The sequence below is a fragment of the Balaenoptera physalus genome (genome assembly GCF_965194825.1).
Source record: "Balaenoptera physalus genome assembly, chromosome: 7".
Taxonomy (NCBI): domain Eukaryota; kingdom Metazoa; phylum Chordata; class Mammalia; order Artiodactyla; family Balaenopteridae; genus Balaenoptera; species Balaenoptera physalus.
Window position 1 is genome coordinate 46,658,093 of NC_138886.1, and position 13,545 is coordinate 46,671,637.

A 13,545-nucleotide genomic window follows, 5' to 3' on the forward strand; every position below is an offset into this window, starting at 1 on the left:
GGTGACATCTCATTGTGGTTGTGATTTGCATTTCCCTGATGATTAGCAATGTTGAGTATCTTTTCATGTGCCTGTTGGCCATCTGCACTTCCTGTTCGGAAAAATGTCTATTCAGTTCTTCTGCCCGTTTTTTAATCAGGTTGTTTGTTTTTTTGATGTTGAATTATAAATTAGATTTAAAATTTCCAAATTAGTTTAAATATTTTCATTTCTATATATTATGAGACTAATAAAAATATTATGACATATCTTATAAATTATCGTATTGAAGATCTCTGATTGTAGATAACAATGAATTCTTTGCTTTGTATTACATTGTGAGAGAATATATTAAACCAAGTTGATGATGTAATCATTAATACTAAAAATAGAAATACAATATTTTCTCAGTGCTAAGGTAGCTTTTCTCTTTCACATTTTAACTTTTTTGAAATTGGGATTCACCTTGTAATCTATGTAAATATTTAGTGCAGGTTATGAGACAATTTTTTATAACATATGAAATATTATATCAAATAAACCTTTGGTATATGTTAGACACTGTACTTGACTTAAAAATGGTATGAAGTGAGGCAAAGATCATCGGGTTTAGAGATGTAACAAATTTCTACAACTAGACACATTAGTAACTAAGACTAAAAAGCAAAACCTTGAACTAGCTAATAACTTTTTTCATAAACAGGAATTTTGGGGAGGCTATAATTATAGCACATTGGTATGAGTAAAAACTCAAGGCAGGAATCTTTGTCTGGTGCATGGATATAGTCCTCAAATCTAGTGTAGCAGCTGGCATGCAATTAGAGACTCAAAGTGTAAATGTTGAGTGAATATTTGAGCTGCTCAGAATTTTACAAAGTTCTAAATAAGTCAAATTAGATAACAACGGCAATTACAAATATATATCTTTTGTACCAGGCCAAGTTCTAGGTGCCCTTCTCATATGAACTCACTTATACTTGTCAACCTTATAAAGTAGGTGCTGTTTTTATTCCCATTTGATAGGTGAGGAACCAGAGGCTTTAAGCAACCTGCCCAAGGTCACACAGCTAGTAAATGTTGGAACTGGAATTTGAACTCAAGCCAGATATCTCTGAGTTCTGTGCTCTTCAACAGTGTACTACGCTGCCTCTGTAGGATTTTAAGGATTATCTAATCTATATTCAAACCTCACCTGAGGTCTCAAGCATTATTGACACAATTTGTTAGATTAGATCTTTATTCTTTCAATTCCCAGTCTCATATTTCTGCCTACTACGTCAAAGGCGAGGCTGACAATCCAAGCACAGGGATTGGTGGTGGTGGTGGTCTTTGTGATGAAAGGTTAGGTGTTTTGCAGTTTTAAACAAATAATAAATTACTATAATAGTATTTAACTATTTTTTTGCTGCGCTGTGAGGCTTGAGGGATCTTAGTTCCCCAACCAGGATCAAACCCGTATCCCCTGCAGTGGAAGTGCGGAGTCTTAACCACTGGACTGCCAGGGAAGTCCTTGTTTGACATGATATGGCTCAGGTTAAGCAAAAGTTGTTGAACAAAAATCAAAATAGTACTGATTTGGAGGTTACATGGTAAAATTAGGACAAGATCCCACCTATAATAAACAAAATCAAAGGGTAGGAGTTGCCAATAATATTAATAGTATCTTTAAGATAAGTTCATTATCATATAATGAGTTTTTAGCAAACAATTATATCAATACACATACAAAAAACTTATGAATAATGACTCCATTTAAACAGAGCTTATGCTTCTGTTACATGTTTCTTATTAAAATGAATTTTGCATGCAATTTTCAAGAATTAAATGAAATTATTCAATAACTCACCTTCCTTTTTGATAGCAGAGTGTTAGCAAATAAGACCCAACTTAGCTTTTAAACAACATATCCTGCTGGTTATCTTGATTAATAAAAGGTTTAGGTTTAAGGCATCTTTCTTTATACCTCAAAATGCAATTATAAGGCACTATAATTGTGTCAGACATTGTAGTAAATGCAGAATCAATATCATGAACAAAGCCACAGTGAGGATATGCGGACAGATTCTGTTTATTCTCTAGTCAGCTTCTTAATGATTCAACCTCTTAATCTCTGTGGGTTTCCTGATATTCTAGACAGGTGACAAGACCACTACCTAAGGTTCCCAGAACATTCTGCTGTAGGCCAGGCCCAACCAGGTCAGAGAAGAACGGCAGGCTCTTCTTAACATAAAAATAACAGATTCTTTGAATGACATCAGTGCCTTTAGCACAGGGTGAAATTGAGCAAGATTTTGTTCTCAAGCGCAGACCATGAAAATGAGGAAAAGGAAACTTACCTCTGAGAAGAGAATAATCCCATGTACTTGGCATGTAGCAGCGACTGGGCAAACAGCTGATTGGAGGAGTAGTTTAGGAGAAGAGAAAATTACATGGGAATTAGAGTCAAAAACTTGGGTTCAAATGTCAAATTAACCACCTTTTAGTAGTGTGAGCCTGAAGAAGTCTCCCATCTTCCCTAGGTAGTGATTCCTTCACCAGTAAAATTTGATTAATAAAACCAACTGTGAAGATAATTTTTGAGAATTAAATAAGAATATGTCTAAGTGTTTAATATAGGGCCTGTATGTAGTAGATGATAAAAATTTTTAGATGAATCCTGCAAACATCATGTTAAATTTTTAAAAGTTGGTTTATATGTCATATGGGCCTTTCTTCTCCTGCTTTTTAATTTTTCCATTTTTCTCTGAAATTTTGCAGATGACAAAGGACGTGCACCAAATGCAACATAAACACAAATAATCAAACAAATGGGGTTTATGAGAAAAGAAGAGAAGATGAAGGATATACACGTTTTCTATCATAGCTATGCTATAGTACATAAGTGCTAATAATCTACCATTGACCTAATTTATTTTCTTGCATTATAACCCATTTTCTGTTAAAAAATTATAATATGCACTATCACATGTCTTATGTTACTCTTTCTTAGGTCTTAATTTATCTGATTGACCTACTGACGTATTTAGCAATCAAAATCTATAGTTTTTATTTTGAGAAAAGATACCACTGATGTATAGGTCCTCACAGAAAATGAATTTGCTTTTGCACCCTCATGCTGCAGTGGCAGGTGACAGCTCCCCCTACTGACCAACAGTGTAGAGGAAAATATGCACATCTGGTCATATGTGCATACGCTAAAAGCTACTAGGAACTTAATTTATGGGTCTATAGGCGCGAAGACATCTAGACAAATACACGCACACATATGCATGCAAACACACACACAAAAACGCTATCTGCATGCATGCACACACAAAAAAGTTCACGTTTTCACTCCTGTCCCACATGCATAGGCTTGACAAATGCTGAGCATATGGAGAACCAGTTGATAGAATTGAATGGCATCTTCTTTTTGTGCATAGCAGGAGTACAATCCAGGTGGACTAATGTAGGTATTTAATAATAGCTACGTAAATCTGCATCCCAGGCACCAAGACATTATTTATTTATTTCTTTAGAAGTTATTTATGTTTAATGCTTAAGAGTCTGAATGCACAAACAATCTACAATTATAAAAGTACTGGTGGGCAATACAATGCATTAGAGCTATGTACAGTGCACAGTTTAGTATCAAAACCTTTCTACACTGTAGAGTTTTACAAAACTATTAATGACATCAAACACTAAGCACTTAAGAGACCATTTTTTTTCTGCTACTACATTAGGAACATCAATGGACAGTCCATTTCAACTTGCATCATCCATCCATTTCTAGTACGAAATTAATTTTCTGCTTATACAATAAAGTTTATCTACACAGTTCTCTCGATTTTGATCCATAGCAGCAAAGGCATAGTACATCAGCAGATCAGTACATCAGACAGTATTTTAATTTCATCCAGTTATGAGGTACTCAGGAATCAATGATGCCTGCATTAAGTTTAAGTGTAACTATTTGTTTCATATTCTTTTACTAGTTTCTAACTGTGTCAGACTCTTTTTAACTTATTGAACTATTCAATTAATGTTCATTAGACGTCTACCCTGGGCCAGGCAGTATGCTAAGTGCTGGGTATGCAGCAATGAGCCAACCAAACAAAATCTCTTCCTTCATGGAGATTACACTCTAGTGGGGAGAAATGAATGTCCCCACTAATTCACACTCAGTCTCTGTCTTCAATGTATAAAATGTTTCATATAAGTAACAGTGAGTATTCATCATTCCCTTAATGAAGTTTGGAAATGTGAGTTTTGATTGTCTTTTGATTGCCTAGACACTGTAGTCGACCTGTTCTTTAATAAACTTCTGGCTCTATTTCTAGTTTCTTGCTGATGTTTCTAATGGGCCCAAAAATGCTAATAGATAGACATCTTATGAAAATCAGATATCGTGAAATAAAAAATGTGAAATCAGTAGTGCTCACGATATGGAACTCAGTGGGAGATGTGCGTGCATAAAAGAACTTACTACTATTTCTTTAAGACCTTGATCTTTTTCCAGTGTCCCAAAATATAAGCCATCTCTATCACTAAATTTATCATTCTTCTCATTTACAGGGAGTTACAGAAACACTAAATAACGCATGATTTGCAAAATCCCCATAAGCTTTGAAAGAGGAGGAAAGATCATCAAAACAAAAATGCCTGTGTACAGACCTGAGTGGGGTTCACGTTTAAGGTTACCTTCTGTTAAAGCTACTCAGATTAGATTTTTGAAGCCAAAAGGTAACCTTTCAAGACTCATACGTTTATTAAGTCAAGAATTGGCCACAGAAGACAGTTGCGTTGCCTTTTAGCTCCAGGCTGGTGTTGATTATCACTGGGCTGAAAAGTGACTAGCTACCCATTCCCAAGTGCAGGGGAAGCATGTGATCCAGAGTTCCCAGCTACTCTTCTTGTTCCTAATACCAACACAGTGAGAGGTGGGTGGCCTTGACATTATTGTCTCTCTCTACAGTAAGGGGTTTGTTGAGGTTTTATCCTATAGAATGTGCCTGAGTAGTAAGGAGCAGAGATTACATTTAGTTAATGCACTTTTAAGGATTCTTTCTCATGTCTCTATAGAATGACCATGAGAGGAAAATAAAGATACCAAAGAAATATTTGAAGCAGATCATGACCAAGTAGCACAGAAGAACAAACACTGGTAAAGTCCAGTGAAGGTAATGTCGGAATGTAAACTGTTCCCTAGAAATGTAATTCTATATAAAATACTAAATAGACCCATAGAGATAATTCTAACTAGTATTGGAGAGCAAACAGCTCCTTTTTAATATTAAACATCTTTCCTGCTATTATCCACACATTTCTTCTCTTCTTCCTTCTGCTGTTTGTATTCTTGGTTGGTAGAAGGGAAATGGTTCAAAACTAGTTGCAGCCATCTTCTTTAAGTAAGGTAAAATGCAATGGATAAATGCAAGTTCTTTCTCAGCCTTCAAGAGTCTTATCTTAGCGCTAAAGAATAATGTTTAAAATGATTGGCCTGCAGTTACTCCACTTTTTTTTTGTTTGCAGAAAACTACTGCAATCATGTATTTAATCATGTATTTACATTTTTAAAAGTCTGAAATGGAGTTATAGATAATTTGTAGAATTCTATATCCTTTCAAGTGTCAACGTTGATATTTGGTCTCTTGGAAGAGGAAACAGAGCTTTCACAGCCCCAACTCACTTTGGAAACTTCTTCACACTCTGAGACTTAGGACTCACCACGAGAAACACGAGGGGAAAATTAGAATGTTGGACCTTGGGGAATCGGCTGACTAGTTCTTGGTTTTCTCACCTGAGTCAGTACAAGAAGTTTTTCTCCTTAACTGTAATCTTAATTTAAAATGTTTCTCATACAATTACAAAATTAACAGTGTACTTGACTAAAAAGCAAAGTTATTTTTCTCTTGAGTTGCTTTTCAAACTTCAGTTTTGGGGAGTGAAGACTGTATTCATTTGCTATTGTAGTTTTAACAAATAACCACAAATTTAGTGGCTTAAAAATACACAAATTTATTACCTTATTCTGTTGGTCACAGGTCCCAAACAGCTCTCACTGGGCTAAAATCGACGTGGGTAAGCTCTAGGGGAAAATTCATTTCCTGCTTTTTCTAGCTTCTAAAGCTGCCCGTATTCCTTGGTTTGTGCTTCTTCCTCCAACTTCTTTTTTCTTTTGTCACCAAGTGTAAGCCTTTTATTTTAAATTTAGTATATGACAGGGATTCATTTTCTCTCCAGAAATGTGATGCTAAATATTGACCATTTAAAACCTAATAAAATGCTGAGTGGAAAAGATTAATAATTCAAATGCATTAACGTTGCAAATGTCTCTGAATGTTGTAGGCTGCCATCATAGTATGTATTTTATTTGACTCCATGGTACCATTATGATAGCTGCTGCTCTAAATTCTTCCTCCATCTTTGAAGCCAGCAACATAGTATCTCTCTGACACTGCTTCTGTTGTCACATCTATCACATCTCTGTCTCTGACTCTCCTCTTCTGCCTCCTTCTTCCACTTTTAAAAACCCTTGTGATGGGACTTCCCTGGCGGTCCCGTGGTTGAGACTTCGCCTCCCAATACAGGGGTTGTGGGTTCAATCCCTGGTCAGGGAGCTAAGATCCCACATGGCTTGTGGCCAAAAAACCAAAACATTAAAAAAACAGAGGCAATATTGTGACAAATTCAATAATGACTTTAAAAATGGTCCACACACACAAAAAATATTAAAGGGACTTCCCTGGTGGCACAGTGGTTAAGAATCCCCCTGCATTGGCACGGGGTTTGATCCCTGGTCCGGGAAGATCAAACCACGGGTTTGATCCCTGGTCCGGAAAGATCCCACATGCCGCGGAGCAACTAAGCCCGTGCGCCACAACTACTGAGCCTGTGCTCTAGAGCCTGTATGCCACAACTACTGAGCCTGCGAGCCACAACTACTGAAGCCCACACTCCTACAGCCTGTGCTCCGCAATAAGAGAAGCCACCACAACGAGAAGCCTGCGCACCACAAGGAAGAGTAGCCCCTGCTCGCCGCAACTAGAGAAAGCCCGCGCAGCAACGAAGACCCAACACAGCCAAAAATAAATAAAATTAAAAATAAATAAATTTTTTAAAATGCTGTGAATTCAGAACACAATGATAAAGAAAAATTTATTTTAAAAAATCTTAAAAGAACAAACCCTTGTGATGGCATTAGACCCACCCAGATAGTCCAGGAAAATCTCCTTAATTTAAGCAGCTGATCAGCAACCTTAATTTTGTCTGCAACTTGAGTTCCCCTTTGCCATGTAACCTAACATATTCACAGGTCTGGGGGATTAGGACATCCAATGGGAGGACATCTTTCAGATGCCACTATTCTGCCTACCACAGAGACGGTAGGTGAGAAGCACTTAATTTCGTAATAAAAAGTCAGTTGATAAACCCATATAGTGAGACTTGAATTAAAACTTTCAACCTCACCTCCAGATTATGGGGTGATTTAATAGCTCATTTTGGTCACCTACTATCTGACCAAATACTACAGCTGAATGGATCACCTCTATGTTAATTCACTCAATTTATATTCTAGCATGCAGACATAATTTTAATAATATTCCCTAGAAATTCACTTTAAAATTTTTGAGACTATAACTGATTTTGAAGTATCTTTTTTTGGTCTCAGAAACAATCATATATAAAGATAACAATGTTTAAATAATGGAAAATCCATTGTTCTGCCCTTCTCCTTTTAGCTTCTTCCAACGTATATAGGCTCTGATGAAGAAAAATGACAAATTTATGGAAAGAAAGAACATTTCCTTCAGCAAGCAAAGAAAATGGAAAAATAGGAGAGAGAAAAGGTAGGTTGAACAAGTGTACTTTACCATTCATAGTTTGGGCCTGATGGAGTTTCAGTCCGAAGCTTTTATTGTATCCTTGCTCTGTCATGGCTCAAAGTTTCATTTGCAGTTTCTGTGAATAATAACCCGTCATTTTTTCAATCACAATTTATGAAGCAAAGTGCTAGATTCTAGGATTGTAAAGAGGAACGAGACAGGGTGAAGGCATAAAGACATATAATTTCAGTGCAGTAAGGGAAGTATGTTGAGAGAGATATTTGTGGATTATTAAGGGAGCACTAAGAAAGTGTATCTAACACATCCTGGAGAAGAAAAACAAAGACAGATTCAGGAATAACTTCCAAGCAGATAAATGCCTAAGCTGAGTACTAAAGCATACGGGGTAGAAGTGGAGCACACATTCCACGCTCAAGGAAAACCATGAAAAGAAATGTGAGGAAGCCCCTAGTGTACCAGGAACTCTAAGCGTCTCCTTGTCACCATGGTCAACTTCTTTCCACTCTTCAAGATACACTTCACAAACCATCCCCCCTGAGAAATCATCCCTAACCAGCCTTAGTAATCAAACTTCATTACCATAGCTCCCTATTTACTTCTTTATTGGTATTTATTACAGTCTTTAAGTATGTTAATGCATGTGTTTAGCATTTTGCTTCTTTTCTCCCTCACTAGAATGTATAATAAACTCTACCAGACACTCTCATCAGTGCATTTTTCTAAAGTTTTTCATTAATGAAATATCTGCAGTGATTTTTAATGATAATTTCTTGTAAGTTTCTTCCTTATTCTTCCTCTTTTTTCAGCTGCCCATGAATTGCAAGAAATCAGAGTGGAGCTGGGAAAAAGTCCAGAAAAATCTGAAACTTGCACATGACCATCCAAATGCAACGGTGTCCCCAGGGAAGATGATTTCCTGGGATCTGGATGTAGACACAGAACAAGAGAGTATAAACAAGCTTGGAAATGTAATCCTTTCTCACGGCTTTAGAATAACTAAAACAATTTTTAACAACATTAATTTGGTGGCCTTCAAGTAAATATCCTTCCGATATCTGAATTTGTAATGCAAGACAGTGTATAAAAAAATTGAAAACATCATGTTGCTTGACATACAGAAGGAATACATTTGAAGGCATTTATTTCATGGATACCCAAATGTATATATGCCATTTTCTTTTAGAGGTCTACTTTTTTTTTTCTCTCAAAAGACTTTTTAAAAAATCACAATATCATGTTGAGAGGTAGGTTCTGGCTTTTAGGTAAAGTGCATTATCTAGCTAAGTGACTAAATTCATACCGTACCACAGTTGAGAATCTTCAAAACTATATCTTTAAAAGCGAAGATCTATTCTTTCTGACTTTTGTAGGAAACAGCCAGACGTGTATCTTTTAATTTAGAGTTCTACCAAATCACTGGTTATCTACCAAATCACTGGTTATAACTAAGAGACACACACACACACACACACACACACACACACACACACACACACACACACACACACACTCATGTCTTCCTAGGCTGGAAATAAGGATTTAGTTGTCTAAGACTATAGTTTTCATTTTGCTTTCTCTCCAGCATCTGGTAGCTTAGAGTCAGACACACAGCAGTTACATACGGCAGACTCGATGAAGGCTCAGCCATAATGTCCCACTAGGCTCACAACCACAGCATCCAAATTATTTTTCAGGTAGAACAAAATGTTTCCTATACCTAAGTTCACATAAGAGATGTTTTCTTTTCACTTTTTTATTTAGAAAAAAATTGGTAAAATTTACATATAAGTAAGAAGCATATATCTCAAACAGACCTTCTTAGGATTAAAAGGAAAAGAAAAAAAAAACCCTTTTATCTTACTAAGATACTTCCGTTGAAAAACAGAACACTGCCTTAGGTCTAAGAAAGAAATAAAAATAAACACACAATATGTTTATTCCCGGTTGCACTGGACAAAATCAGAATGATAGAGCCAGCCAAGCCAGAGACAGTAATCTTCTTAATCAAGATTATTCTTTAAGACTACAGAAAAACTGAGAGGACATTTCATTTGCATTCTTTTCTGTTTTGTCCCCTCATTGACTGGTGTTAAAATTGATCTTCAATTACTAATGTAATTATTCATTTTCAGTGGTGAAATGTAATCATTAGTTGTCTCACAAATTGCCATTAGTTCCCTCGCTATATTTAAATTTTTAAATTCATTTCAATATAATGAATATTTATTTTATTCTTACTATCACAAACATTTCAGATTTACTTCCTTGTTTGCAATATTCCCATCTGTAAGCAACATCCTAGTTGTAACCTTAACTGTTAAGAATGTTTCCTGTCCTGGAACTGTACATACTTATCTCTGATACAAGAGAGAACATGAAAAGAACTTTAAAAGAGGTAGAAGTTTTATGAAAGTAATCACATTATAACTGAATAGTGTTTCCAAAAATATATATAGTATCCCGCAAACGCATCTTCAAATAAATTAAATATTTCTCTGCTTTTTAAAACTTTATAGCACCTGATAAATCACCGTGGATTCCATAGGAAATATTTCAAGATGACTTGAAAATTAATGAGTTAGTAAGCTAGGTTCAAAGCTCAAGAAACCCATGAAAATGTTATGAGGAACACTTAACTTTTGACTTTGCAAGCCTTGGAAGAGAATTAATTTTATGACAAAAATTAAACTAAAATAGTATGCAATTATAAACATGAGTTTTAATTTAACTTATTTTTATCACCTCAAACTCATACTCTCATTCCACACTTCTTTAAAGCACTGATGTTTCATACCATCATAGCAAATTAAACAAGAGGATAGTTGGCTGAGATCATTTGAACTTAATGGAAACAAAATATCAACTGTAAATATAAATTTTGACTTTCTGTGAAACATATTTACAAATAGCCTTTAAAAGTCTGGTATTGAGTTTTATAAGTTATTCTTAGAGCTGTTTTTCTCCCCTCAAATAAGCACTCAGTTACTTGAAAAGACTTAACTGCAACAGCAACAAACCCCTCAATTTATACAGTTTTAAACCATTTCCCACAAATTTCTGGAACATTAAAAAAATATTTTCAAAACACATATCTCAAAATTTAAAGTATATGTTATTTCATACAGGATTCTTTGCTTTTTATAAGTACATTTTATTGCTGCTTTTTAGCACATGATGACATAATACTCTTTGCTAATATATTCTATTTATTTGAAAGGATGCTCAGTAACGTGGTAAAAGGTAACATGGTGATATTTTAATATAGACTTTTTCTTGTGCTGTTTACCATCATCAAGACTGTAGTTTATGTCTGTAGAGCAGTTGATTAGAACATTGGGTTAATCATAGGTTTGATTTCTATGTGGGCTGCATGGTATAAGGCCCTCATTGACCTTTTTTTTTTTACTTTTTTACTCTTTATTTATTTAATTTTTTAACATCTTTTTTTAAAATTTAATTTTATTTATTTTTTTATACAGCAGGTTCTTATTAATCATCAATTTTATACACATCAGTGTATGCATGCCAATCCCAATCGCCCAATTCATCCCACCACCACCCCCCCCGTCGCTTTCCCCCCTTGCTGTCCATATGTGTGTTCTCTACATCTGTGTCTCAGTTTCTACCCTGCAAACTGGTTCATCTGTACCATTTTTCTAGGTTCCACAGATATGCATTAATATACGATATTTGTTTTTCTCTTTCTGACTTACTTCACTCTGTATGACAGTGTCTAGGTCCATCCACGTCCCTACAAATGACCCAATTTCGTTCCTTTTTATGGCTGAGTAATATTCCATTGTATATATGTACCACTTCTTCTTTATCCATTCGTCTGTCAATGGGCATTTAGGTTGATTCCATGACCTGGCTATTGTAAATAGTGCTGCAATGAACATTGGGGTGCGTGTGTCTTTTTGAATTATGGTTTTCTCTGGGTATATGCCCAGTAGTGGGATTGCTGGGTCATATGATAGTTTTTTTTTTAGTTTTTTAAGGAACATCTATATTGTTCTCCATAGTGGCTGTATCAATTTACATTCCCACCAACAGTGCAAGAGGGTTCCCTTTTCTCCACACCCTCTCCAGCATTTGTTGCTTGTAGATTTTCTGATGATGCCCATTCTAACTGGTGTGAGGTGATACCTCATTGTTGTTTTGATTTGCATTTCTCTAATAATTAGTGATGTTGAGCAGCGTTTCATGTGCTTCTTGGCCATCTGTATGTATTCTTTGGAGAAATGTCTATTTAGGTCTTCTGCCCATTTTTGGATTGGGTTGTTTGTTTCTTTAATATTGAGCTGCATGAGCTGTTTATATATTTTGAAGATTAATCCTCTGTCCGTTGATTCATTTGCAAATATTTTCTTCCATTTTGAGGGTTGTCTTTTCATCTTGTTTATGGTTTCCTTTGCTGTGCAAAAGCTTTGAAGTTTCATTAGGTCCCATTTGTTTATTTTCCTTTTTATTTCCATTACTCTAGGAGGTGGATCAAAAAATATCTTGCTGTGATTTATGTCAAAGAGTGTTCTTCTTATGTTTTCCTCTAAGAGTTTTATAGTGTCCAGTCTTACATTTAGGTCTCTAATCCATTTTGAGTTTATTTTTGTGTATGGTGTTAGGGAGTGTTCTAATTTCATTCTTTTACATGTAGATGTCCAGTTTTCCCAGCACCACTTATTGAAGAGACTATCTTTTCTCCATTGTATATCCTTGCCTCCTTTGTCATAGATTAGTTGACCAAAGGTGCGTGGGTTTATCTCTGGGCTTTCTATCTTGTTCCATTGATCTATGTTTCTGTTTTTGTGCCAGTACCATATTGTCTTGATGACTGTAGCTTTGTAGTATAGTCTGAAGTCAGGGAGTCGGATTCCTCCAGCTCTGTTTTTTTCCCTCAAGACTCCTTTGGCTATTCATGGTCTTTTGTGTCTCCATACAAATTTTAAGATTTTTTGATCGAGTTCTGTAAAAAATGCCATTGGTAATTTGATAGGCATTGCATTGAATCTGTAGATTGCTTTGGGTAGTATAGTCATTTTCACAATGTTGATTCTTCCAATCCAAGAACATGGTTTATCTCTCCATCTGTTGGTATCGTCTTTAATTTCTTTCATCAGTGTCTTATAGTTTTCTGCATACAGGTCTTTTGTCTCCTTAGGTAGATTTATTCCTAGGTATTTTATTCTTTTTTTTGCAATGGTAAATAGGAGTGTTTCCTTAATTTCTCTTTCATATTTTTCACCATTAGTGTATAGGAATGCAAGAAATTCCTATGCATTAATTTTGTATCCTGCAACTTTACCAAATTCATTGATTAGCTCTAGTAGTTTTCTGGTGGCATCTTTAGGATTCTCTATGTATAGTATCTTGTCATCTGCAAACAGTGACAGTTTTACTTCTTCTTTTCCAATTTGTATTCCTATTATTTCTTTTTCTTCCGTGGCTAGGACTTCCAAAACTATGTTGAATAATAGTGGTGACAGTGGACATCCTTGTCTTGTTCTTGATCTTACAGGAAATGCTTTCAACTTTTCACCATTGAGAATGATGTTTGCTGTGGGTTTGTCATATATGGCCTTTATTATGTTGAGGTAGGTTCCCTCTATGCCCACTTTCTGGAGAGTTTTTATATAAATGGGTGTTGCTTTTGTCAAAAGCTTTTTCTGCATCTATTGAGATGATCATATGGTTTTTATTCTTCAATTTGTTAATATGGTGTATCACATTGATTGATTTT

General features: G+C 35.4%; 1 long non-coding RNA gene across 4 annotated transcripts in view; it reads left to right on the plus strand.

Moving 5' to 3' along the window:
* The window catches only part of LOC309664981, a 34,148-nt gene extending 23,078 nt beyond the window's left edge, over window positions 1-11,070 (plus strand). For 2 of the 4 annotated variants that reach the window (XR_014266108.1, XR_014266112.1), the window contains one exon: window positions 2,737-7,796. This is a non-coding gene — a long non-coding RNA (uncharacterized lncRNA). Of the gene's footprint in view, window positions 1-2,736; window positions 7,812-8,614 lie in introns of those variants that run through there. The other 2 variants (XR_014266109.1, XR_014266111.1) reach the window with 2 other exon arrangements.
* The last annotated feature ends 2,475 nt before the right edge of the window (window positions 11,071-13,545 follow it).